Below are 25,972 nucleotides of genomic sequence, written 5' to 3'. Positions count from 1 at the left end.
AATTCTTACAAACAAGGCATAACCCGAGCAATCAAACCGAAAAGCCCTTAACTCGATCTTACCTTAACCGAATTCAACCTCTCTCAAACCGACACTCTCCAAACACTACAAACTAACCATAGGACCAGGCTGTGACTTCATTTTACAGCCCAAGCAATCCAAACAAAAATCATTTCCGGACAGCCCCTTAAAAAATTCTTCACTAGACACCTCAAATTGAGAAATTCCTAACTTGACCAATACTAACTCGATTCGCTCTCAAAATGAACCGACGCTACCACCACATCCTAAATTTTAATTAGGACCAGCCATCACCCATAAATTGTTTCTCAACACGTTCAGTTTATTCAATCACTCAACAGCTCACACTTTGCTCTTAAAATTTCTGTTCCGACCCTTCAACTTAAATGACCCTCAACCTATCTAAATCTTAACCGAAACGAGCCCAATTTATACCGACGTGACTTCAACATCATAACCTTGACTTAGGACCAGCCCATGACACGACCAGACCAGAATTGGTACCTCCCCTGCCCCAAATTCAGTAGCCCCTTCCCAAAGAATCCAACATCCTACTTCACTACTACTTTGAGGAATCAACTCCATGACCTTTCTCCTTAACTCTACCTCATTCCCAACCACCAAAAACACCTATTAACACCTCTTAGGACTTAACACAAGCACCTAGGCAGCCCTCAATCATACTTCAACTCCATAATTCAAAAATAACAAGATCATGCACCAAAATGCCTTAAATTCTTGAACAATCAATGAAGCCAATTGCCAAACAACAAAATGCATACACAACCTTCAAACACAGCCCTAACATCATATAAATTCAAAAATTTAGGGCATGCTACTTCTTAAATTTCGAAAATGCCTATATGCCTTCAAAACCCCTCATGTTTCCAATCACAAATCACCATGCAACTCCTTAAGATCCATGCTCAATAAAATTTCGAAAATTACAATAAACCTTGCTGAAAATGTGAAGAAAACGAACCCTAACATGCTGAAAATCACATGCATTTCGAAATTAAATAAAATATTTAGAGCAAGAGCATAATAGCTAGCTTGAATGCCCAAGAAAATTCTATACTTGCCTCACTTGACCAAAACTCAAAGAAAATAGATGGGACAGAAGCTGAAAATCGGCCAGCAGCTAGAGGTGACCTTCCATGGCGAACTTCCGGCGACGGCGGCGGTGGGAGGAGGAACAGCGGCAGCCGGAAAGCTAGGAGAAGGGGCGGCCAAAACTTGGAGAAAATGGAGAGAAAATAAATCGGAAAGGGGCGGCTAGTGTGTTGTATTGTGTGCTAGGGTTTAAGTTTATTTTGTGTTATAAATTAAGTGTTAGGTGTGTATGTTTGTGTATGCATAGGTGTAAGTATATAATAGTAGATGTGAGTGTTGCTTTAAAAGTACAACTTTAAAGTACTACAACTTTTTGCCTACTAAACTTACACTTATAAAATTTCCTAAGTTTAAAAACCCCAAATTGAAAATATTATATTGGGTTTTACTAACCCAAGTTTAATAAAATTCTAACTTTTAAAAAAGTTAAAGAATAAGCCCAATATTGTGATATAAAAAAAAATGATTTCTGACACCCGGAAACTTCAAAAATCAAACTCTCGTCTAAATTCATCATTCCTCCCAACTTATCTCTTTTAAAATAAAATCTTGGAATTTACTGCCAAAATCCACCATCGCCGTATGCCGGAACTGGAAGTTACTGAATTCAAAAATCTCAAAAATAAATAACTTAAATATTTGAGCAACTTAAACTTTAAAGAAAACTTAAGCAATTAAATCCAAGCAATTAAAATTAACACTTTAAATATTTTGATGTCACGACGATAATTAGAATATTTAAATAATAGCAGAGCGAATAAAATAATTTAAACAAACTAAACGAACGATTAAAAGTCATATAAATAAATACACGAGCGAAAATAAAAACTTAAAATGATTTTTAGGCAGATAAAAGCTTTTAAATAAATAATCTAAGCATTTAAAATCATTTAAACATGTAAACGTAAACAATTTAAAACATTACTTAAATAATTGGTACAATAAAATTATTTTAATAAATAAATAATATTATAATAACACATAATTCAAATAAAGAATTTAAATCAATTAAACAAAAAAAATAATAACCATTACATTTATTTAATTTAATATATACGAATTAGTAGATTGGATTTTAGGTACTACAGAATACCACGACAAACTTATCCAAAAACTCCCTGAAACACGGTTCATCAGATCCATAAATATAGCCTGCGCATTAGTCAAACTGAAAGGCATCACTAGAAGCTCGTAATGCCCATAACGAGTACGGAATGCAGTCTTGGCTATGTCCTGATCTCGGACTCTCATCTGATGGTACCCAGATCTCAAGTCAATCTTGGAGTAAACCGAAGTACCCTGTGTGAGACCTCGATTCTAATCCTCTAATCTTAAGATAATGCAATCAATCATCGATATAAACAAATAAGAGATAAAGATATTTTTTTTAAAACAGTGCTCGCTCGATCGGTAAAACATTACCGATCGAGCGGGCCATATAATCCAAGTCTCTGCCGAGACTTAACAAAGGCCCCCGCTCGATCGGTAAAATCTTAGCGATCGAGCGGACACAAAAATGCCCACTAGTTTCTGCCTCAGCTCAGGGGTGCTCGCTCGATCGGTAATAATCAACCGATCGAGCGGCACAGTTCTGCAGAAAATAAAAACAGAGAAATGCTCTCCTCTTCATGCAACACAACACTTCCCATCTCAATATACAACATGCATACCTCACTCCAACATCATACATGCTTCAAAACAAGATGGTTCTAGGGTTATACAATCTCAACTAGTAGAACATGCTTCAGTCTAGCTTATTCAAGGCAAAACGATACAAACGAATTCGATTACAAAACATAATAAATTAGAATCACATGCAACAACAACCATCAGTCCAAGCTAGAGTTCTAAACTCGCTTCAAAACATAAACTAGTTTGAAATGCAGAATTCGACTTCTAAACCGAGTCTCACTTCTATCCCTTCCAACTCGATCTAGTCATGCAGCTTCTGACTCGAACCTGCCCCACCTTTTCCAAGTACACATACAAAACAAGACAACAACCGGATAAATCCGGTGAGAATACAATTCCCAGTAAAAGAGACAAAACATGCATATCAAATAATATATCGAACGCGATATATGAAACAACCAGACAAGGTTTTAAATAGCATGTCAATAACTCCAAATCAAAATGCATAAAAATGCAATACATGTCTTTAAACCAGGATTATCAAGTCTGGATAATCACAAGGTAAAGGTTCTCTTCTCTCAATTGGGATCCCGAGGACAAAATATCACCAACTCACCGACTCTCCCAATCGAGGTGGACGGTGCATATTTTACTCCTCTAGACTCTGGGCACCTATAGAGAGTGTTTCTCGACAATTGGTAAAAAAATCTGCTAACCAATGTCACTCAACTATAGTCCACAGAACATATAACTCCTCTGGGCCTCTCTTGCCCGCAAAACAAAGGTAATTGGCTCAATATGAATGCAAGTGCAAATCAAACAACAAACAACATAAACTTCAAGTAGCATGCAAGTATGCGCTTTTCCCTAGGACACTCGAATCAATCCGGATTCGAGTTAATCGTCCTATTCCATTCCAAAGTCATCTTTTACCTCTTTTTTGATTGGCGTAGATGAAATCCGGATAAGCTACAAGCACAAAAGGCTCAATCAAAACATCACTCGAAACAATTCAAGGAATAGAGTAACCTCGATACCAAACCTTGATCACTTCTTCAACGATTCGAATTCTGTAAATTTAGGACTCTACGATCTGCAACTGAATCTGAAAGGAGATATAAAAGAATTCCAAAGTCAATCCATCGAATTCAAACCATTCAAACTCAATTCCAACTCCTAAATCCAAAATCTCATCAATATAAACGATTGATATTCCAAAACTCATAACGACTATAACTGATCAAACCGAAAATACAGACAGCAGTACAACATCTCAAACAACTCATATCAATGATAAAACCACAATAAAGGTTCAAACCCAACAAATCTCAAAACTCAAATTTTAGAATAAACTTCCAAAATTCCTAACAATTCCGAAAGACGTCCTAATTCAAAACCGACTGAGAATAAACGATCAAAACTCTGCCAAGAACAACATACTCGCAACTAAATCTATTCTAACGACATCCAAAAAATAGAACGAATTTGATCGGAGAAATACTTACGATATAACGGAGCTCTCGCTGCCGTGATCGCTAATCTGCCTTCAGAATTAATTTCCAACGGACGGATCGAGCTTGGGGTGAAATCAGGAAGCTCAAAGAGGCGTTCATGGAGGTTGGAGAAGAAGGAGAAGGCGATGGGGAGGAGGTGAAGTGAAGGAGAAAAGTAAAAAAGGACTTAAATATCTAATAATCTCCAAATTTTCATTTTAGTCCCTGAAATTTCTAAAAATTGCAAAGTAGCCTCTGCTCAAATACAAGTCGATCCCCGAATTCTATAATCTCTTATTATCTCAATTAAAGTCAATTAAGATAAATTTGGGGCGTTACAATTCTCCACCTCTAAGAATAGATTTCGTCCTCGAAATCAAACACGATTCCAACAAGAACTCTGTCTCTCAATTTACTCATTCAAATCCGTCAATCAAAAGTCGACTCATCTGATCTGGCTGTCCGTCGTTCTGAGGATATTGAACTGAAATAAGTTGTAATCAAAACAACCAAAATTCTCTTCGAAGTCTTTGCCGAAAGAACGAGTGCAACGAGGATCTCTATCTAAACTGACGGATTTCGGCAAAATAAGGCATCTGACGACCTCTGACAACATATCAATCCTCTGATCCTGACTAAAAGTCATTTTGTACGGAGTACGGTATCAGATTTCATCAATCAGTCAATCATAAACAGATAGTAGATAAAATAAGATCAAATCCTACGGCTCAAGACATCAGCTGTTGCATTCAAATCCTCAGGTAAAAGATTCGCAGTCAGAATCTCATACAATCTAATCTTCTTCTTTGTCCTCATAATCGGTTCCGTCTGCGAAACAATTACTCCAACTCTAAAGATTAGAGAAGATCACGGAAATCTCCTCATAAGACAATAGATAACAGACCCTCTAATCAATAAGATTGCTGCGAGCTCGAAGTCCAGATTCAGACATTGAGTCTCGAGCGTCTTCAGTTGTCTCGATGTCTAGACTAGAGCGTGATTCCTCTGAACAAGAATACATCAAAAATCTCAATAAGAAGAATAGACAAGTACTGAAAGATCATCAATACCGAAATCAAGAATACTGAATAACTGCAAAGTGCAAATCTCAAGATACTCTGCTTTCCCCGAAACATCTGGCATAACAGAATCACTTACTCACAACAAACGATCTCGGCACTGACCTGAAACTCGAACTACTATCCCAATCTGAATTCCTTCAACGAATTCTCATATCTGCTTCAAACTCTAAACCATAACTGCATCAATCATCATTCAGGAGAAATACCGATAGTAGATAACATAAAACAGATCTACACTCCAACCAGAAGTGAGGAAGACATCGGTCATAGAGGATAACTCATTCCAAATCCAGTCTTCTAAACCTCTTTCTTACTAACTCTCAGCTAATGATGTCTGATCTCAAGTCATTGCTGAATCTAACCTCATAATTCAGAGGCAATCCAGGAATCTCATCTGAAAAAATTTACCAGCAAACTCTCTAACCACTGGTTTATCAACCAATTCGGGTTAGATTCTAGGACATCAACTGCATACAAAGAGAATTCCTCCGTACAATTCTAAAATAAAGCGGTCATACGACAGACAATAGCAACTACGGAAAGTAAGAGCTCAAAAGGCAGATTGTGCATCATAGTAATATCCTCAGTTAAGAAAGTAAGGAGCGTAACAGAACTATCAGAATAAGAGCATAAAATCATACTCAACGGTTACCTGTTGTGTCATCATGGGGTGCAACACAAGTCTGCGGATCCTCGTTGAGAGCAAGATTCAACGTCTGTTGAATCGGAGGTTGATTCATGATCGAAGAGCCTCTAAGTCGATTCTGGTGCGGCGGTTGAAATGAGTGAACCACACGAGCTTGTCTTTCCTATTGAACCATTGGTCTAAAAGAACTCCCCGACTGAGATCCACTGGTATAACGTTGAGGACATCTCTCCTAGTAAAGTGTCCTGGCAGATGGCAGATATTGCAGCATCCAGAGATTCCGAGACAATGCTCACTGAGGTGTTGACCTCCACAATTATTGCAAGATACACCAAAAGATCCTGAACTATGTCCGGAACCAGACTGTTTCGATCCGCTGAAGCTAGAAGAACTACTCCCATACTTCTTGAATGACTATCCTCTCGGTTGCAAAAGACCCCTAGTGGTACTTCCTCTATACACGGTCGATTTCTGGAACGGAATTTACCTAAGAAATTCAGCTTTAAACAACTCCACAAAACAACCAAGCCTTGATTCTCTAATGCCTTCTTCCTAGAAATCCACCAACTTTTGGCAGTCCCTTGCAGTTGGTACATACTAACCGAATTCTACGGTCATCGTTGTATTCCAGAGAATCAAATAACTGGTCGATTTCTTCTAACCAATTTACACATTCCACCGCATTCTCTGTACTCCTCAGGTTTGGGGGTTGAAAGGTCTGGAACCTCATCAACAAGGCTTCCATCGGCGTCGGAGTAACGTCCATTCTTCAGTCGTAGAACAACCTCGTTCAATCGGATTCCGATGGAAAAAGATTCCTGTTCAATTCATCGAGTAACACATATCTCAATTTCGAGAGCATTAGGACACAACATCTCAATCTCAATCTCAATCATCTCGTGTCCATAATCTCTATTCAACAATTTTCTTCTATCTCAAAAATATTCAATTGCAATTGAGAAACAATTACAGTTTATATTCCATATAATTCATGCTTTACAATTTAATCACAAAATCATGCAATTCAAATAATCTTCACATAATAAAGCATGCTCGCATGGTATTTAAACACATGCGAGGATTCAATTCATGCGGACTCGAACTACCCTGCTCAATCTAGTTCAACCAAGAACTTATCGCTTTGATACCACTTAATGTGAGACCTCGATTCTAATCCTCTAATCTTAAGATAATGCAATCAATCATCGATATAAACAAATAAGAGATAAAGATATTTTTTTTAAACAGTGCTCGCTCGATCGGTAAAACATTACCGATCGAGCGGGCCATATAGTCCAAGTCTCTGCCGAGACTTAACAAAGGCCCCCGCTCGATCGGTAAAATCTTACCGATCGAGCGGACACAAAAATGCCCACTTTCTGCCTCAACTCAGGGGTGCTCGCTCGATCGGTAATAATCAACCGATTGAGCGGCACAGTTCTGCAGAAAATAAAAATAGAGAAATGCTCTTCTCTTCATGCAACACAACACTTCCCATCTCAATATACAACATGCATACCTCACTCCAAACATCATACATGCTTCAAAACAAGATGGTTCTAGGGTTATACAATCTCAACTAGTAGAACATGATTCAGTCTAGCTTATTCAAGGCAAAACGATACAAACGAATTCGATTACAAAACATAACAAATTCGAATCACATGCAACAACAACCATCAGTCCAAGCTAGAGTTCTAAACTCACTTCAAAACATAAACTAGTTTGACATGCTGAATTCGACTTCTAAACCGAGTCTCCCTTCTATCCCTTCCAACTCGATCTAGTCATGTAGCTTCTGACTCGAACCTGCCCCACCTGTTGCCAAGTACACATACAAAACAAGACAACAGCCGGATAAATCCGGTGAGAATACAATTCCCAGTAAAAGAGACAAAACATGCATACCAAATAATATATCGAACGCGATATATGAAACAACCAGACAAGGTTTTCAATAGCATGTCAATAACTCCAAATCAAAATGCATAAAAATTCAGTGCATGTCTTTAAACCAGGATTATCAAGTCTGGATAATCACAAGGTAAAGGTTCTCTTCTCTCAATTGGGATTCCGAGGACAAAATATCACCAAATCACCGAATCTCCCAATCGAGGTGGATGGTGCATATTTTACTCCTCTAGACTCTGGACACCTATAGAAAGTGTTTCTCGACAATTGGTAAAAAAATCTGCTAACCAATGTCACTCAACTATAGTCCACAGAACATCTAACTCCTCTGGGCCTCTCTTGCCCGCAAAACAAAGGTAAATGGCTCAATATGAATGCAAGTGCAAATCAAACAAAAAACAACATAAACTTCAAGTAGCATGCAAGTATACGATTTTCCCTAGGACACTCGAATCAATCCGGATTCGAGTTAATTGTCCTATTCCATTCTGAAGTCATTTTTTACGTCTTCTTTGATTGGCGTAGCTGAAATCCGGATAAGCTACAAGCACAAAAGGCTCAATCAAAACATCACTCGAAACAATTCAAGGAATAGAATAACCTCGATACCAAACCTTGATCACTTCTTCAACGATTCGAATTCTGTCAATTCAGGACTCCACGATCTGAAACTGAATCTGAAAGGAGATATAAAAGAATTCCAAAGTCAATTCATCCAATTCAAACCATTCAAACTCAATTCCAACTCCTAAATCCAAAATCTCATCAATATAAACGATTGATATTCCAAAACTCAAACTGGCGGCATAATGGTTATAACTGATTAAACCAGAAATACAGACAGCAGTACATCATCTCAAACAACTCATATCAATGCTAAAACCACAATAAAGTTTCAAACCCAACAAATCTCAAAACTCAAATTTTAGAATAAACTTCCAAAATTCCTAACAATTTCGAACGACGTCCTAATTCAAAACCGACTGAGAATAAACGATCAGAACTCTGCCAAAAACAACATACTCGCAACTCAATCTATTCTAACGATATCCAAAAAATAGAACGAATTTGATCGGAGAAATACTTACGATATAACGGAGCTCTCGCTGTCGTGATCGCAAATCTGCCTTCATAATTAATTTCCAACGGACGGATCGAGCTCGGGGTGAAATCATGAAGATCAAAGAGGCGTCCGTGGAGGTTGGAGAAGAAGGAGAAGGCGATGGGGAGGAGGTGAAGTGAAGGAGAAAAGTCAAAAGGGAATTATGTTGGAACACGGTCGTTCTGGATCGAAAAAGAAAGTAATACCCGGTGCAGTGGAAGTTTTAAAATTTTATATGGAACGATTCCATATGGGTATCAAATTCCTACGATTAAAATTGATAATATAAAATTTAAACAATATAAATTTTACCTTAAAATCTCGAAGCGAGATTATGGACACCAACAGATTAATCTGCTCTTGTTGTATATCCCAGGAACCGATGAACGAACAATTCTTCAATCAGGTCCACGAACAGAAGTTTAATCCCTCTGATAGACTGCACTAGAAAGTCTATCAAAAGTTTCTACGAAGAGATAGAACAGATATGATCTGTTAAATCAGTCTGCAAATTCAAAAATTCACAGACTGAATTTTCGAACACAGTAGGGGAGGGGGGCGGCCGAATTCTCTAGAGAGAGAGCTCTAGGGTTTTCAAAAATTATGACCTATGTTGTGTAATTTTTGTACTGCAATAACTTATTTATAATGTGGGCTGCTAACAGCTTAGGGCCCATTAGTCATAAGTTCAAGCCTGACAAGCAAAGCCCGCATGTTCAGAAATTAATATAAAATTCATCGTGACTCAGATTGATAAACCAATTTCACCAATGTGCACAGAAACCATTTCTGCATCTTTTAAAGTCAAGATAAATTTTCTGAATCCGAATTCAGTGGTTTCCAAAAATGTCCATCACTATGTCATTTTAGGAAATATTACTCCCTCTACTTTTAAATAAGAAGTCCCACTTCTTTATTCACTAAATTTAACTCTTTAAATTTAATTATCTCAACGGGGATTAGAAATCCATTACTTGTGTGACCCTAAATGGTTCAGGGATATAGCTAGTCGTGGGCTCACAACTCCTTGTGACTCGGAACAACAATTTCCGACTTGCCCATCGAATCATGGTAAGAGCGCCTAGCAACATCGCCCCATGATTCCCTAGGTATCACTGATAGTGCCTGCAAGAACCAATAGATTTTGGTTAGCGTACAGTACGGTCCCTTCATCCATATATCCCGATCGAATCAACAACCATTGGTAAATCGAGAGTCGTTCGAGATTCGATAACTATGCAATGCATCTTGAAGATCAAATAGTGACATCGCATGTGCTACTAGGAAACCAAGTAACCTAAAACACATCATGTACTCTGGCCAGAGATTCGTTACACTAATATCTCCTCAGATTGCATAGGATATCCACACTCGCAAGTATGTGGTGAATCCTTGACAACAAAGCATCGACTCCTATATGTGTCGTAACTGTACCCAATCCCGACACCTGATGACCCCAATAGAGTCGGTAAACAAGTCAAAATACAGTACTAGCATATAGAGTCTCAATGATGTTTCAAGTAGTAAGAACTAATGGTGTACAACCAAAACCGCGGACTTTATCCACTCGGTAAGTGATAACCACTTGGAAAGTCCGGATAGGGTAGTTCGATCATTCATCATATGAATATCCATTTGCATGCTTTGAACATCTCTATGTTCCATACCAATGAAACGTGGTACTCGGCATTGCAAACGCTAGTCTCAATCTCGAGCGATCCTTATACTTATTAACGGACGGCTCAATCGACTAGGAACTGTTTAGAATATACAGTGACTTTAAGATGTGTTTCATGATAGTCATCCCCATGTGCTACCACATCTTACATACACTATAGTATATTCAAGGTCTTCATCTAAACATCTTATAGTATGTCACAACATAATAATATGATAAAAGATAAAGTAAATGCCATTATAAAAGTGTAAATTATATTAAACAAAAGATTGTTTATACATAGAGTCATAAAAGCCCTTAGCCACAAGTTGGCTCACCGGGCACCCACTCTTTCAATCTCCCACTTGCCCTAAAGCCAACTAGTCATATTACGTAGTCCCATTGCTTCGCGATGTTTGTCAAATAATGGTCCTGGCAAGGGCTTAGTAAGTGGATCAGTGATATTGTCTGCAGAGGCCACTCTCTCGACAGTGATGTCTCCTCTTTCCACGATCTCCCGGATGATGTGGTATTTCCTCAGTACGTGTTTGGATCTTTGATGAGACCTTGGTTCCTTTTCCTGAGCAACGGCACCCGTGTTGTCACAGTACACCGGGACTGGACCAACAGCTTCAGGAATAACGCCCAACTCTTGGACGAAATTCCTCATCCAAACGGCCTCTTTAGCAGCAGCTGATGTCGCAATGTATTCTGCCTCAGTGGTGGAATCCGCTGTGGTGTCCTGCTTGGAACTCTTCCAAGAGACAGCACCGCCATTGAGCATGAACACAAATCCAGAGGTTGACTTCGAGTCATCCACGTCACTTTGGAAGCTAGAGTCGGTATAGCCTTCCAATTTCAGTTCTCTTCCTCCATAAACCATGAATACATTCTTAGTTCTTCTCAAATACTTAAGAATATCCTTCACGGATTTCCAATGCATTTGACCGGGATTGGCTTGATATCTGCTCGTGACACTCAGAGCAAATGCCACATCGCGTCTGGTAGATATCATCCCATACATGATACTCCCTATGGCTGACGCATATGGTATGTGTGTCATTTTCTCTATCTCTTCGTCAGTCTTGGGACACATAGACTTGGATAGAGAGACTCCATGACACATAGGTAGATGTCCTCTCTTGGACTCATCCATTGAAAAACTTTTCAATATAGTGTCGATGTAGGTAGCTTGAGTAAGTCCTATCATTCTCTTAGATCTATCTCTATAGATCTGTATCCCTAGAATATAGGACGCCTCACCCAAATCCTTCATTGAGAATCTACCTGATAACCATATTTTTGTTGACTGCAACATCCCTACATCATTCCCAATGAGTAAGATGTCATCAACATAAAGTACTAAGAATGTCACAGCATCCTTAACTACTTTCTTGTACACGCACGGTTCCTCCGGGTTCTTGATGAAACCAAAATCCTTTATTGTTTCATCAAATTTCTGGTTCCAACTTCTTGATGCTTGTTTGAGACCATAGATCGATCTCTGAAGCTTGCATACCTTATGCTCGCTTCTCATGGATGTGAATCCCTCGGGCTGCATCATATAGATTTCTTCCTTAATATTTCCATTAAGAAATGCAGTCTTCACATCCATTTGCCATATATCATAGTCATACCATGCTGCTATGGCAATAAGGATTCTTATGGACTTGAACATTGCGACTGGTGAAAAAGTTTCATCATAGTCAACTCCTTGTCTTTGAGTATAACCTTTTGCCACCAATCGTGCCTTGTAGGTCAGTACCTTTCCATCAGGCCCAAGTTTTCTCTTATAGATCCATTTACACCCTATTGGAACAATTCCATCGGGAGGATCTACTAAAGTCCAAACTTGGTTTGTATGCATCGAATCTATTTCCGACTGCATAGCTTCAAGCCATAAGTTCGAATCCGCATCAGAAATTGCTTCCTTGAAGTTTTTTGGATCACATCCAATGTCGGGTTCACTTTGATCCCCTTCAAGAAGAAAACCATATCTAATAGGAGGTCTAGAAGTCCTCTCAGATCTTCTAGTAATAGGCGTGTCAATCAATGGTTCCTGAGGTGTAGGATCATTATTTTGTATCTCGGGTTCTTCTCGAATTTCTTCGAGTTCCATCATCTTGCCTTTCTTATCCAATAAGAACTCCTTCTCCAAGAAGGTGGCATTCCTTGAAACAAACACTTTTGTTTCAGTAGGATGATAGAAATAATATCCGATTGAATTCTTCGGATACCCTACAAAATAACATAAGGTGGATCGACTATCCAACTTATCTCCCACTGTCTGCTTCACGTAAGCAGGACATCCTCAAATCCTCAAGTACGAATACTTAGGAGCTTTGTCATTCCATAACTCGTATGGTGTTTTGTTCACTGCTTTAGTGTGGACGTTGTTCAACAACAATACCGCCGTTTCAAGAGCATAGCCCCAAAATGAAGGTGGGAGCTCAGTGAAACTCATCATAGATCGAACCATGTCCAATAATGTTCGATTGCGATGCTCCGAAACTCCATTCAGCTGAGGTGTCGTAGGAGGAGTCCACTGAGAGAGAATCTCATTCTCTTTTAGATAGCTCAAAAACTCGGTACTCAAGTATTCTCCACCTCGATCCGATCGAAGTGCTTTAATACTCTTACCTAGTTTGTTTTCTACTTCAGCCTTGAATTCTTTGAACTTTTCAAATGATTCAGACTTATATTTCATCAAATATAAGTACCCATACCTAGAATAATCATCAGTAAAGGTAATGAAGTTGGTGTGACCAAATTTTGTACCAATACTAAATGGTCCGCAAACATCTGTATGGATCAAATCCAATAGATTTTGACTACGCTCAGGTTTTCCTTTGAAAGGAGATTTAGTCATTTTTCCTTTCAGGCAGGACTCACAAGTAGGTAGAGAGTTAATATCAGACATATCAAACATGCCCTCTCCCACTAGCTTGTTCATCCTCCTTGAGGAAATATGACCTAGCCTAGCATGCCAAAGGTTTGCCGGGTTTTGACTATCTATTTTCCTTTTGTTCGTTGTTACCGGTTTATCAACATAATTTATTGGAACGTCTTTTAATTTTAAGTTATATAGATCGTTTTCAAGTTGTCCATTTCCAATCAAACATTCATTCTTGTAAATATTGCAAATCTCATTCACAAAATTGCAAGAAAAACCATCTCTATCAAGCATAGAAACAGAAATAATGTTTTTAATCAAGTCTGGAACAAATAAAACATCTCTCAAAAGTAACTTAAAATCGTTCTGCAAAATTAAATAAACGTCTCCCACAGCATTGGCTTCAACTCTAGAACCATTTCCGAGCCTCAGCTGGGTCTCACCCATCCTAAGCTTGCGACTTCTTGTCATCACCTGCAAATCATTGCAAATGTGAGATCCACATCCGGTATCCAATACCCAAGAAGTAGTATTAAGTGAAACATTTATTTCAATATAAAACATACCCTTCGCAGTTCGCAACTGCTCAAGATATTCCTTGCAGTTACGTTTCCAATGATCGGGTTTCTTGCAGTGATGACAAACATCCTTGGATTTTTCCATGTTTGAGGTCCGGTTTTCTTGGATGGGGCAGAACGTTTCTTACCCTTTGTACTTGGCCCCTTCTTAGCAGAAGAAGAGGAGCCCACCAAGAGAACCGGTTTATCCTTCTTTAAAGTGGCTTCATAAGTTACAAGCATATTGACCATCTCTTCAAGGGAGGCCTCTATCTTGTTCATATTGAAATTCACCACAAAACCGTCAAACGATGAAGGAAGAGAGAGAAGTAATAAGTCCACATTGAGTTCATGCTCCAATACCAATTCAAGCGTTACCAACTTCTGAATGAGCCAAATCACGTGCACCCCATGATCACGGACCGAAGTCCCTTCACGCATGCGACATGTCATTAACTCTTTTACAGTAGCGAACCTTTCAGCTCTCGATTGAGCCCCAAAAAGTTCCTTGAGTTGTACGTGAATGTCAGCAGCATTCACGGTATCCTCAAATCGCCTCTGGAGTTCATCAGACATCGAAGCTTGCATATAGCATTTGGCCTTGATATCATGGTCCCACCATTTATCAAGTTTGGCCAACTCTTCCGGACTTATATCAGCTGGTGCTTCCTTCGGAGGAGATTTTTCTAACACGTAGAACATCTTCTCCGAGGTCAAGACAATCTTCAACTTACGGAACCATTCCATATAGTTTGCGCCAGTCAGTTTGTTTTGTTCGAGAATAGAGAATAGTGGATTGCGCGAATTCATCTTAATGAAATACTGAAAAGAAACAGACAATAATCAGTGATTGTTTAATTAATTTACTAAGACATAAAATAAGGCGAAATTTATTTTATGAATCTCACTCCCACTATTTTAACGATTTCACTACCCTCTAGTGAAAGATGAGAAATATTTTCTTTAGTGGGAACATGGAGTCCAATTGACAAACTATAGTCCCGAATAATATCAGTCAACCATAATTTTCAAATGGTAGAGCCCAATTGCTTCCAAAGCAACCTCCATGTTTTTACCTCATGTCCAATAAGGGCCCAATAATATGACGTCGTTTATTGTGACACGTCAAGATGACCCATCAATATTAAGTTGTGATGGACGGTCGCCATGTGGATCCCCAATAATATGAGCCAATCCCATGGGAGTTCCATCCAACTTACAACATGTGTCGATCCAATGTACAGCTTTCCGACGAACGGGCCCCCCCAATAATATGAGCCGGACCGTATCCGCGGGTAGCATCTCATACATTGATCGTTGATGGAAGGTAGGAACATTTAAACAATATTTAAATTTCCTTTATTTATCTTGATATCAATTTTAAATCATATTTAAAATGAGGGATTTTTAATTTTAAAAATTTGTCTCATCATTTAAAATTTGTATGCTTGCGGGATTCATACAATTTAGTCTAAACATGCATACAACAATAATATCATATATTATTTTAGAATGATCGATTCCATTACTAATCGACCCATGGTTGCCAATCACGAGTCTAAGTCCAATCCTAGGTAATATGCAAGTATGCAATGCAATCCTATTACATTAAGCTTCCAATTTACATTTTTTCGGTCTTTATCATTGCTTGCTGGTCCCACCTCCATCTTCAAAATCTCCCACTATTTCTAGTGAATTTACAATAAATTACTATGACAAATAAAGGGATACATTATAGGGGTGGGAACGGGCCATAAACCAGGCCCACTTTTATTTCAAATGATAAAATCAAATTTGGGCCATAAACCAGGCCCATTAATAAAATCCAACAATCAATAATAAAGCCAAATGTAAACAACCTAACATACACCTATAATATTGGTCATGGCAATCGATCATCCTTATCCAATAATATTTAATTCAAAAATTAATTTATTGGACATCATGCAATGGCAATAAATATAAATAAATAAAATCATATTTCATACATAAAATCTTATTTTATATATAAAATCATATTTTATCTAGTTTATCCATAAAATCATATTTTACATATAAAATCCAATTTTATACATAAAATCATATTTTATTATCAATTGTACCAAAATTAATAATTAAAGATTTAATTTATTGGATTAAATTTATAAATTTCCAAAATTCAAAATTTATCCAAAAATTAATTTTCTTAGTTTAAAAAATTTTTGGGCTCAAACAATTTTGACCCATTGCCTCGTGGACCAACTGAAACAATTTTCAATCGGGCCAAAAACTGGGCCCAAAACCATTTTGGGCTAGAATTCATAATTCACGAAAAATTTAATTTTTTTTTTTTTAATAAAAAAATTTCTGGGCTGCCCGCCCGTCGCTGGGCTGGACTCGTCCAGCCCAGCTACGCGGGCTAGGGCAACGCTTGCCCTAGCTCGCGCAGGGCTGCTGCGTGCAGCCAAGCTGCGCGCAGGGCTGCACGCGGCGCTGCTCGCTGCCTTCGGGCAGCCCCGAAATTTTTTTTTTTTTCTTTTCGTTTTATTTTTCTGAAAAATCGAGGCTTTGTACAATCGATAAAATTTTAATCGTAAAATTCGAGAAAAACCTGGCTCTGATACCACTGTTGGAACACGGTCGTTCTCCGGATCGAAAAAGAAAGTAATACCCGGTGCAGCGAAAGTTTTAAAATTTTATATGGAACGATTCCATATGGGTATCAAATTCCTACGATTAAAATTGATAATATAAAATTTAAACAATATAAATTTTACCTTAAAATCTCGAAGCGAGATTATGGACACCAACAGATTAATCTGCTCTTGTTGTATATCCCAGGAACCGATGAACGAACAATTCTTCAATCAGGTCCACGAACAGAAGTTTAATCCCTCTGATAGACTGCACTAGAAAGTCTATCAAAAGTTTCTACGAAGAGATAGAACAGATATGATCTGTTAAATCAGTCTGCAAATTCAAAAATTCACAGACTGAATTTTCGAACACAGTAGGGGAGGGGGGCGGCCGAATTCTCTAGAAAGAGAGCTCTAGGGTTTTCGAAAATTATGACCTATGTTGTGTAATTTCTGTACTGCAATAACTTATTTATAATGTGGGCTGCTAACAGCTTAGGGCCCATTAGTCATAAGTTCAAGCCTGACAAACAAAGCTCGCATGTTCAGAAATTAATATAAAATTCATCGTGACTCAGATTGATAAACCAATTTCACCAATGTGCACAGAAACCATTTCTGCATCTTTTAAAGTCAAGATAAATTTTCTGAATCCGAATTCAGTGGTTTCCAAAAATGTCCATCACTATGTCATTTTAGGAAATCTTACTCCCTCTACTTTTAAATAAGAAGTCCCACTTCTTTATTCACTAAATTTAACTTTTTAAATTTAATTATCTCAACGGGGATTAGAAATTCATTACTTGTGTGACCCTCAATGGTTCAGGGATACAGTTAGTCGTGGGCTCACAACTCCTTGTGACTCGGAACAACAATTTCCGACTTGCCCATCGAATCATGGTAAGAGCGCCTAGCAACATCGCCCCATGATTCCCTAGGTATTACTGATAGTGCCTGCAAGAACCAATAGATTTTGGTTAGCGTACAGTACGGTCCCTTCATCCATATATCCCGATCGAATCAACAACCATTGGTAAATCGAGAGTCGTTCGAGATTCGATAACTATGCAATGTATCTTGAAGATCAAATAGTGACATCGCATGTGCTACTAGAAAACCAAGTAACCTAAAACACATCATGTACTCTGGCCAGAGATTCGTTACACTAATATCTCCTCAGATTGCATAGGATATCCACACTCGCAAGTATGTGGTGAATCCTTGACAACAAAGCATCGACTCCTATATGTGTCGTAACTGTACCCAATCCCGACACCTGATGACCCCAATAGATTCGGTAAACGAGTCAAAATACAGTACTAGCATATAGAGTCTCAATGATGTTTCAAGTAGTAAGGACTAATGGTGTATAACTAAAACCGCGGACTTTATCCACTCGATAAGTGATAACCACTTGGAAAGTCCGGATAGGGTAGTTCGATCATTCATCATATGAATATCCATTTGCATGCTTTGAACATCTCTATGTTCCATACCAATGAAACGTGGTACTCGGCATCGCAAACGCTAGTCTCAATCTCGAGCGATCCTTATCCTTATTAACGGACGGCTCAATCGACTAGGAACTGTTTAGAATATACAGTGACTTTAAGATGTGTTTCATGATAGTCATCCCCATGTGCTACCACATCTTACATACACTATAGTATATTCAAGGTCTTCATCTAAACATCTTATAGTATGTCACAACATAATAATAAGATAAAAGATAAAGTAAATGTCATTATAAAAGTGTAAATTATATTAAACAAAATATTGTTTATACATAGAGTCATAAAAGCCCTTAGCCACAAGTTGGCTCACCGGGCACCCACTCTTTCAACTTAAATATCTAATAATCTCCAAATTTGCATTTTAGTCCCTAAAATTTTTGAAAATTGCAAAGTAGCCTCTGCTCAAATACAAGTCGATCCCCGACGCTCTCAGCGGACAAATCAACTGCATAGATGAGGTAACCTTCCCCGCCAGACTCTAGAGCTCAACAGGCTCTTAAAGCTGATACCAATGGCATCGGGGGTCGCGCCTCACCATAGAAAAACCAGCTATCACTCCCATTCGGATGAAAGCGTACTAATCTCTGATAGAAGCCCATTGAAGCTCGATAGGCAGTCATCAATTCTATCCCCATAATACAATCGAAATCGTCCATCGCAAGAACCATGAGATTCGCTATCAGAATTTTCCCTTCAAACTCCAAAGGGCAACCCATCACTAGACGCTTAGCCAAAGCAGATTGACCCGTCAAAGTAGAAACAGAAACTACTACGTCTAGTGCAATGCAAGGTAACTTATGCCTCTTAACAAAACGTGCAGAAATGAAAGAATGAGATGCACCAGTGTCAATAAGTACAAGAGCGGGTATGCCATATAACAGAAATGTACCTGCGATGACCTTCTCATTCTCCTCCACTGTCTGATCGTGTCTCAAGGCAAACACCTGGCCAGAAGCCCGCGGCTTCAAGTGAGAACCCCCAGCAGACTGTCCATGCGACCTCTGCTGAACGGTAGTCTGAGAACCCGATCCTGAACCTGAACCTGAACCTGAACCTGAACCGCCTCCCCCAGCTAAAGGACAATCCCTCCGGAGATGACCAACCTCTCCACAACGGAAACATGCTCCAAAAGCTTTACGACATCTGTCTGTCGGATGGTTCTTCCCGTAATGGTCGCACTTCTCTTTCTTCCCAAAACGAACAACACCATCGGAACCAGAGGAAGAAGAAGTCGATCCGAACTTCTTGAAAGACTGAAAACGGGGACCCAAAGAACTCGCGGGCCTAGACTGAGAGAAAGACATGTTACGTCGAATGCTATCCTCTGCCTGGTGACAACGGCTTGCTAAGCCCTCGTAAGTCATATCATCATCAACCGCAACTCGGTCATGAATCTCTGGGTTAAGACCCTGAAGGAACATATTGTACTTCATCTCAGAGTTATCAGCAATCTCAGGAAAATAGGATAACAGGTCAAAGAACTTCTGCTGATACTCATCAATAGACATAGATCCCTGATGCAAACTCAGTAACTCACCCGCCTTCGCCCGAAGAAGTGCAGGAGGAAAATATAGCTTCTGAAAAGCTGTGCGGAACTCGGCCCAAGTGGCAACTCCTCTCGCCGTGACGAATGGTGCAGAAGTAAACCTCCACCACTTACGGGCTCGCCCATCCAGAAGATAACCAAGCGTCTCCATCTTCTGCTCCTTAGTACAGTGGAATGTCTGGAAACAAGTCTCCATGCGATCTAGCCAATTCTCTGCATCCTCCAGAGTCACGCCTCCAACTAAGGGTTTAGGACCCATATGTAAGAACCGGCGCACACTGAAATGGTTCTCATCATGACGACGATGATGGCATTCTCGACGACGCTCCCGATCACCATCGCCCCAACGTCCACCTATACTGCCATGGCTACTCTGATCACCGTGATCCGCCATCTACAAAATTACCTTACGGTTATCTCATGCAAAATCTAAATTCCAAGAATACTATGCATGCTCTGATACCATAAATGTAGTGACCCTTACCGAGATCACCTACTAATCAAAAATTTAGGCATGCAATTAACTTAACCAAACAATAAACCAGAATTAAACTGCAGAAACAATAACAATATACAATCCCAAGGAAAGAAATCTGCAAATACCCAAATAGTTATACACCCAAATCGAATACTGTAAAAACCTAGACGAAGCTCCAGTTGGCCAATCCACTGCCTAGCCCCTCTTGGATCCACCCGTCTCATCCAATCGCAAAACTGCCCCATGAAATAGGGTGTCCAGATACACAAAGTATGAGACGTGAGCATAAAACGCTAAGCAAGAGAGTAAGAGTATACATGAATGCAAGTGCACCGCCTACTGACTAGAGGCCAAGAATCAGATAACAAAGATATATCGGGCCCTGGTATGTAGCACGTTGTGCCGTCGCTTCAGGAGATGGCTCACATACCGAAATACCAATGGATACGCCGGACCCAAATCGATGGAAGTCCATCCACTAATAAGATAGGGTAAAACCCTACTAACAGACATCTCAAAAGAGATAGTTCAAGATGCAAATGTATGCAGCATAAAATCATGTCATATAAATCATGCAGTCACATAATACATTCATACTCAGTCAGGATATCTCGAACAGTACTTTCGTACCTCAAATACTAGGCAAGCTCTACCAGCTCTAAGTTCACGCCTATAGTCCTCACTACACTGCGGAATGATACTAATATCATTAAAGTGCTCTAAAAGCCTTAACTAAGTCATTGCATACTCCTAAATATTTTTAGGAAGCAAAATTTATACCTTCGTCCGTCATTAGCCCTTTGCTGTCGATTGCCTCAAAACTAGGCCACAGCTCCGCTACGACGCTTGGACCGCTGTGCCACTTCCGAATTCCCAACGGGACGCCTAGAAAGCCCTAGATCTAAGCTGGAAGACCAAGGAATCGAGAGAAGAGATGTGATTGGTGCATCTGAAAATGAGGCTCGGCACCCTATTTATAGGCGGAGTTCGGGCCGTCCGAACCACACTTCAGAGCCTCTGAACACGTTCGGGCCATCCGAACTCGACTTCGGAGCGTTTGAAGTCCCATTAATACGTCAGTCGTGATTTCATCTTGCTGACGTAAGCAATGACGTAATACTGAACTCCGATCGGACCGTCCGAACCTGCCGATGGAGCGTCCGAACACGTTCGGAGCCTCCGATCCTGGCCTCGGATCGTCCGATCACATTCGGAGCCTCCGATCTTCCTTTCGGAGCGTCTGAACTCAAGTTTAGTAAATGCGATTAGTTCCTTAATATCTTTATTTGGTTACGGGCTACTACACAGAAAATTTATTTGCAGAAGGCTAGAAGCCAGAATGCGAGTAGTAACACGTACCTGATAAAGGAGATAAGGACGGACACCTCAATTTTGCGAGAAGGGAAAAAGGTCAGAAGCAAGGGCTCTCCATCGAGGTTTCACGGTAGATGAAGATCAATGACCGGCTAAATCGGTTTGATAAAAATCTACTGGCAAGCGCACCAGGTCAAGTAATAGTAAAGTGGACTGAGAGTCCAAGTATCGATCCCACAGGGACTGTTGTCAATTCTCAAGATTTAATTATTTTACTTAATCTAGACAAAATAATATAAAATATTTTGAATTAAATAAAATAAGAATATAAAATAAAAACTGCTTAAGAAATACGAATAAAAATAACTAAAGATAAAAATAATTAAAATAAAGACAACCAAGACACACGTAGGTACCGAACAAATCTTGTAACATGTAGTCGATTCAGGACTCAGATTTAATCTTAATTCACGGGAATTCTCCTAATTTGTTCAAAGGACTATTTCTAGAACAATCAAACCTATTCAAATATTGATGAACTAATCTTTCGTAATTCTAATCAAATTTGAATGCATTAAATATTTGTGAAAATTCAGTTTACACCCAAACCGCACACTGAAACCGAATTCTATTTCTAGTCGATTTTACAATATGTTAATTATCAGAGTGATCAAAATCAATACCTCCTCTGTCGACTTGGAATCGATTAACATGCAAGCAAACAGTTGATCAGACTATTCACAAGATAAATATAAATCTAACAATCAATAAAATAAAATCAACTCTGAAAAATCCCAAACAAACATCCAAGTTTTCTACATGAATTTGTTCGGCCCAATCACGCCGTCTTGGTTGAAAATAAACTACTCAATAATTAAAAATAATAATTCAAAAATAAAAATAAAAAGAAGAAAAGAAAGAAGAAATCTTCTCTCCCAAGCCTTGTAGCCTCCTCCTCTGTGTTGTGCGCTCTCTGGAACTTCGAAACCCTCAAAAATATGTTATATCTTGTATATATATGGTCCGGAACACCTACCAGTTAATTTCCTCTCAAAACAAGGATTTTTCGGAACACATATGACCCCTGAACACGCGCGCGCGTGCGCAACACATAAAAGCAGAGGCCTGGACACGAAACTCGCGCGCGCGCGAGCTTGATTCTCGCGCGCGCGCAGTACAAAAATTCTGCACCGGGCGACGATTTTCAAAAATTCATATCTCAAGATCTAGCCGTCGGATTAAGCTGAAATTTGGACAGAAGCTTCCAAACATCTTGAAATTTAATCTGAAGGGTAAAGATCGGATTTGTAGCTCTATAAAATTAAATTTGATTTTTTGAACAAAGCTGGTCCGTAATTCACTCTTCAAAAATATATTTTCCTACAAAATTAACCCAAAGAGTGAAATACACACACATGCACTAAAACACATAAAAATAATATGAATTCACACAAAATAAACATAAATCTATCATGAACTAATGCATACAAAATGCACTTATCAATCAATTATTGGTTTTGGCCTTTATCTCCTTTTCCGTAATAAAAGAAAAGAATATTAGTTAACAAGGGTATTATAGTCATCACAATAAAATATATATCTATCCCTTTATTTTATCACAAAAAACAAACAATATACACACTAATAATCATTCATATCAAACACAACTCTGGAATCAGACCCAATAAAATTTCCCATTCCTTATCAACCAATTTATCATATCCCTCAGTTATCCTATCACACCAACTAAACGCAAGTCTTGGTATGCAACATTTATGTATATGAAGAACAAAGAAAATGTTCCAACAATGCATGTTAAAAACAGTAGCAATAAGAAGTAAATGCAATAAAAAAAATAGACACGAATTTATTTATGGATGTTCATAGATAAACTCCTACGTCACTCATTCTTCCTCCTCAGAAGGATCCACTAGAAGACTTTGATTTATACAAGTAATTTGTACAATCGCATGGTAGCGCTTAGTCGTATCGAGCCCAAATTATCCGACTCAACTCAGATAAATAAAATATAGTAGCGAGAGTAAGGATCGTTCTCGCGAGAAAAGTGAAATTTATCGTGTTCTTAAAAAAATACTGAGAATAAATAAAAATGGGTTTTTAGATTTTGAGATTAACTAACAATAATTAAAAGCAAATCAAAATAATTTTTATCAACTATCATGCAGGATTCAAATTATAACGAAGTAATCAATTAAAAATAAGTCTTGGTATCGATCGAATACGCCCTTGAAGTTATTCACTCGGTCATCGATTCTCTAAAAATAATTAATCCTCATTGAATATTCATCATTGAAAATTTAATTCATATCTCACTTTAATTTTAGTTAATTAGACACAAGCGTTCTAAATTAACCCTTACCAATAAATAAATCAAGATACAAGCAATCAAGATTTAAATCTAAAGTAGAATTCAAACTAGTGAAATTGATGAATTCAGAGAACACAAACACAAACAGTTGTATTTAATCTAGTCAATCGTTGTTCCTATGAATTAATAAATTCACAAGCGAAAATAATTAATCATAGTTGCTTCATAAATTAGAAGAATCAAATAATTACGAATTTGATATCTAATTTAGCTTTAGATTGTATGAGAAATTATTAGGTGATCAAGCCAATAATAAAAAATACAAGCATATGATAAATGCCAAACAAATTTTGATACTCAATTAGAGATTAAACAATGAAAATCAAAATCTCACGAGTAAAATAAACTTCAAAGGTTTTGTCTTCCTCTACCAAGAATAAAACTTAGCCACAAATACTCATGAATTTTCTCAACAAAATCGAACAAGAAAATAAAACGTAAATATAAGAAAATAAGAAGAAAAACCTAGCCGCCAAGAGTTTTCATGTGTTCAGCCGTCTAAAACTGATTACAAGATCCCTAAAATTCGAGATAAATATATTAATTAAGGCTAGAGTCCTTCACAAGCAAATTTCCTTTTTAATTAAAATCTTTCCGAATCTCCATCGCGCTCGATCGGTAAGAAACTACCGCTCGAGCGAAATTAAGTCTGATCTGCATCTTCTTCTTCCCTTCACTCGATCGGCCAAAGAGTACCGCTCGAGCAGTTTATCATCTGTCTCGCACTTCACTTCTCTCTCGCTCGATTGGTCAAAAGCCGCAGCTTGAGCGAGAATATTTCTGATCGAATTTTCCTATAAAGTGTCATTTCCTACAAAAAAAAACCCGGGAGCATGTTATGTAGATATGATGCATGACATATGAGCAAAAACTTAAATAAAAACACATGAATGCATGTAAAACAACAGTAAAACGGCAGCAAAATATGCAATTAAAACAAAGGGAAAAAATCCCGGTTCAGTCCTAAATGTTTGGATACATTTTCGGTTTAGTCCTAAATGTTTGGATGTTACCGGTTTGGTCCTAAATCTTTCCCAAAAGTTCCCGATTCAGTCCTAAATGTTAATACATTACCGGTTTGGTCCTAAATGTTTCCTAAAAGTTTTCGGTTCAGTCCTAAATATTTTTACATTGCCGATTTCGTGCCAAATATTTCTCAAAAGTTCTCGGTTTGATCCTTCCATCTACTCGTGTGTTAAAACTAACATCGCGTAGTGTTATATCATTTATAATTGAGTTTTATATTATTTATTATATATTTAACATTCAACAAGTTGTAAATAAAACACAAATTTATTAGAGTTTTTATCCAAATTTAAATCAATTTTACACAATGTTCAAAATAAAAATATTAAATTCATGATGCTACCAAAAAAATAAACTTAAATAAAATAAACGAAACTTGAGGAATTAAAATTTAATGATGTTATTTCACATTTTTATTAATTTTGTTATATTCTCATTCATGATGCTTGCACATTTAAGAAAAAATTTGAAGGTTGAAAAAGATATATATCTTTTTAAAACTCTTTTTATATTTTAAAAAATACTATTTGAAAAAAATTTACTATTAAATAAAACTTAATTTCATATCACTACTTCAACGATGGTCAAATACTTCAATATATTTTCTCAATTGTTAACCATAAGTATTCTTCTCTTGAAAAATTTGTTGAAAATTTCAAATATTTTGTGAAATAAATAATACTAGTTATTCGATTCCCGCTGAATGCGGGTAGTTTTCTTAATTTATGTAGGTAGATTTAGAAGTTTTCTTTGTAATTCTTTTTCTTGAGATAAGCACGTCTCGAGTCCACGTTAAACTTCCGTTTGAACTGAGCTGTGGGCAGTTATTTTATATAGTTATAATTGTAATTTGGATCAAGATTGTATTATAATCTCAAAAAACATTACCTTATTATAAATATAAGCAAGATTGAGTCGTATCACAGATTTATCTATTAAATTGTCTCACAATAGAACTATTTATATAGATATATGCACTGATC

This window comes from Henckelia pumila, chromosome 3 (genome assembly GCF_033568475.1).
Source record: "Henckelia pumila isolate YLH828 chromosome 3, ASM3356847v2, whole genome shotgun sequence".
Lineage (NCBI taxonomy): Eukaryota > Viridiplantae > Streptophyta > Magnoliopsida > Lamiales > Gesneriaceae > Henckelia > Henckelia pumila.
This window is presented reverse-complemented; position numbering follows the sequence as displayed.